Here is a 3,599-nt window from a genome sequence, read left to right as displayed (position 1 = left end):
AACCAGACTGGACGGATGAGGGCGGATGCAGACCGGACGGATCAAAGCATGGGCAAAACTTTATGGATTATAAGATCATGCGACTGAACTAATGTAAAGTAAAATAAAGTAAAGGTCATGTGGAAGGAATGCAACTAAAGGTGGAGGCCATGCATAAAGTAAAGTTCATGTGGAAGGCATTGAACTAAAGGTAAAAGCCATGCAACTAAAAGTGGGGAGGCAAAGGAACATGAAAGCAGGGATCAATAAAGAAACCCATATAAATTTCAATTTTTTTTCCTACACTCATCCTCTCTTAATTTTTTATTTTATTTTCCTTCTTAGCTCCCTTATCTTATCGAAGCCATAACACTCAAAAACCCTAATTTTCCCTATGGAAGCCATATCTCTCATATAACCTAATCCTAATTTTCCCTACGGAAGCCATATCTCTCAAAAGCCCTACTTTTTCTTTTCTATTAATCTCAGTAAACCTAAAACTTCTGAATCCCAATCTTGGGACATATTGTAATTTCTTTTCCTTTGTTAATGAAAATTATTAAATTTCTTATTTCTATTAATTGTGAGAAATATAAAGCATGAATGTGATGTCCTCTGGTCGGAGGCCCCGGGGTCCTACCTCAAGTTCACGTGTTCTCGTCGTATTTTCGTGACAGTGGAATACCCAGAATTCAAGCAAATTGTGCACTAGATTGCCTGGTGAATGTGTCGTTCCTCGTCCTGAGGTAACGCTTGTCGTAATGAGGACATGGAAAACCTTTCTTTTTCTTCGTCCAGCTTGAGCTGTAACGCTCGTTCTATGACCATATGGGTTGTTTCACCTTTCATGGTATTGTTGTTGAGAGTCGTCCGTATCGGTCACCATAAGGCAGCCAGAAATGTCTCCCAAGCCTCCTCCTCTATCGGACCCCGTTCTAATTTCCACCGCAAATTTTGGAAGCATAAACTAAAGTCCGCGACAGTCTCGGCTGGCAACTGTTTGATTGGATAGAACTGCCTGAGGATTTCGCATTGTGGCACCTTCCGATGAAAGAAAGCCAGAAAGGCCGACTACAGTTGGTCAAAGGTCGTAATTGTTGGCAGATCCATCTACAAATGCCAAAATGCATGGTGACTATGTTGCAACGAATGGTACCGTTGCACCGTAATACGTAATGGGATTAGGATTACGTTGAGTAGTGGTTGTGCAGTTGACTAATTCGATTAACGTTTAATATTTAGTCTCATCAACTCCCCCTAAAACATTACGCACAAGATGGATTTAGGATGAAACATGACCATATTGTCACCCAAAAGGACAAGACTTGTCAACAACTTTAATTAACATTGAATATCTAGTCTTGTCGACTTGCCCTTAAACATTGTGCTCAAGATGGAATTAGCATGAAACATGACCATATTATCACCCAAAGGACAAGACTTGTCGATATTAACAGGATGTTTATATGTTCATTTTAGTCATAGATTTTTTGTCAAATAATGCATTCAAATGTGTCTCTCAAAAGTGTTTGTTGCTTTTTGCGGTGAACGTGAATCGAACACGTGACCTTCAGATCTTCAGTCTGACGCTCTCCCAACTGAGCTATCCCCGCCATTTCCATTAAATACTATCTCTATGGTTCATAAACAAAATTCCTGAATAGCTATGGATTAAAGTGAATCATCCCTTCCCATCAAAATCATTAAGCTATCCCTCTCTACTTTAACTACCTCCCTAACTCCCACATCCTCCTTTATACACATTCAAAACCCCTCTCTCCTCTTTCTCTCTCTCTCTCTCTCTCTCTCTCTCTCTCTCTCTCTCTCTCTCTCTCTCTCTGTTTTCCATCCCCACAACTCCCCAAATCACTCTATTCTTATCTAGTCAAACTAAACATATTAGATTCCCAAAACCCCCATGAAAACATCACACTTATCATTGGCATCTATCTAGTATAACTAAATATAACAAATACCCTAAATCATCCCTTCCCATCAAACTCATTACGCCATCCCTCTCTACATTCACTATCCCCATAACTCCCACATCCTTCTTTCTACACATTCAACCCCCCCCCCCCCCCTTTCTCTCTCTCTTCCATCCCCACCACTCCCCATTCTCTCTTCTTTCCTCTTCCCCTATATAAGCCTCTAACATTTTTGTATGGTCTTTAACACGGATGAGCTCATATAGAGCGAAACATGTTTGCCATAAGACCTATTTCTTACATAAATTGAATTTGAATTCTCTCTCTCTCTCTCTCCCTCTCTCTCTTCTCCTACTCCACTATTCTCTTTTGAATTATTCTTTAGATATCATACTATTTAATCTAATTATTCAACCGCCGAAGGTTATTCGCTCGCACTGCTTGCTTAGGCCACAAGGCCAACAACTACTCAAGATTCGACATATTATATGGAGGTTCATTCACCGGAGATAGGAACCCACAATGGATATGGATCGTCATTGTTCGGGCAACCATCTAGTGAAGAGTTCCCTCAGCCCACGATATTGACGTCTGCAGCGATGGCATCGGCTACACCGACCCCTATCAAGCGTAATAGTTCAAAGAAAAGACCACAGAAGTGCGCTCGAGATTATATTCTCTCTCCCTCACTCATCAACTCCACTCCTGATACTAAAGTTTCCAATACTAAGGTATCATCTTCTAATATATCGTTTTGCTCGAAATACTTAGAAGAATATAAAACTAGAATATTTGCAGAATTTAAACAACTCTTCAAAAGAAAAAAACAAGCCAAGAATACCCATATTAGGATGTTGAACTTATATTCTCATGAATTAACCCCTCAAAGTCTTAGAATTCATCCCCCAAGCTAAAGATAGATCATGAAGAAATTAACAATAGCATGCATAAGGACTTTCTAACTCTCACTAATCAATATAATAAAGATCTTACAAGTACTTATATTAAACATCTTGACTTACTAGTGCACTCATATACTAAAACCCTAGATAATTTCCCTAATACCGTTAGATCAGATCTACATAACTTTGCGAGCATTCTTCAAGAACCCCAACATTTTGGGGATGTGTCATCATATATTGAGCCTACTAATTTTAAGGAAACTATTAATACATTACTACAAGATTTCGGCTCTGAAATCCTAAAAATGTGTGATGATTTCGCTGTAAATCAGAACATTGATGATACACTTAAAGCAACAGCCACGGAACTTAGAGATAACAGAAGAGCACAAAATAAATATGATAATCCTAATAGTAGAGATATAGACATTACAATGTATGAAGGGGAAGAAGAAAATGATAATGAAATGTTTTATGACAGTCCATCACCGTGGAAGCCGAAATAAATAACACTAAAAAGTCTGTCCCCCATACTATTAACCTAAACAAAAATTCTAATCCCACACCCAACCTCAAAATGAATCTAAACTTTACCCTAAACCCTAACCCAAAACCTAATTCTAACCTAAATACTTACATTAAATCCAAAAATACCACTAATCCTTTTCCTAACTCTCACCCTAACCCAAACCACCGCTCCAATAGTAACTCCAAACAAGCACAACGTCCTCGTTACTGAGCATCTAACATCCTTTTCACTTGTAACACTGCAACTAATGAGGTCAAACAA

At 38.7% G+C, this 3,599-nt stretch overlaps 1 non-coding gene across 1 annotated transcript; it reads right to left on the bottom strand.

The window, feature by feature from the left end:
- Nucleotides 1-1,519: 1,519 nt before the first annotated feature.
- On the bottom strand, nucleotides 1,520-1,592 carry TRNAF-GAA (transfer RNA phenylalanine (anticodon GAA)). Its single transcript has one exon. It is a non-coding gene; the product is annotated as a tRNA-Phe (tRNA).
- Nucleotides 1,593-3,599: the final 2,007 nt, after the last annotated feature.

This window comes from Azolla caroliniana, unplaced genomic scaffold (assembly GCF_043228905.1).
Source record: "Azolla caroliniana isolate FFs.n. ecotype wild unplaced genomic scaffold, voAzoCaro1.0.p SCAF_10, whole genome shotgun sequence".
NCBI lineage: Eukaryota > Viridiplantae > Streptophyta > Polypodiopsida > Salviniales > Salviniaceae > Azolla > Azolla caroliniana.
The sequence above is the reverse complement of the archived record's forward strand: the minus strand, read 5'-3'. Positions and strand labels throughout refer to the sequence as shown.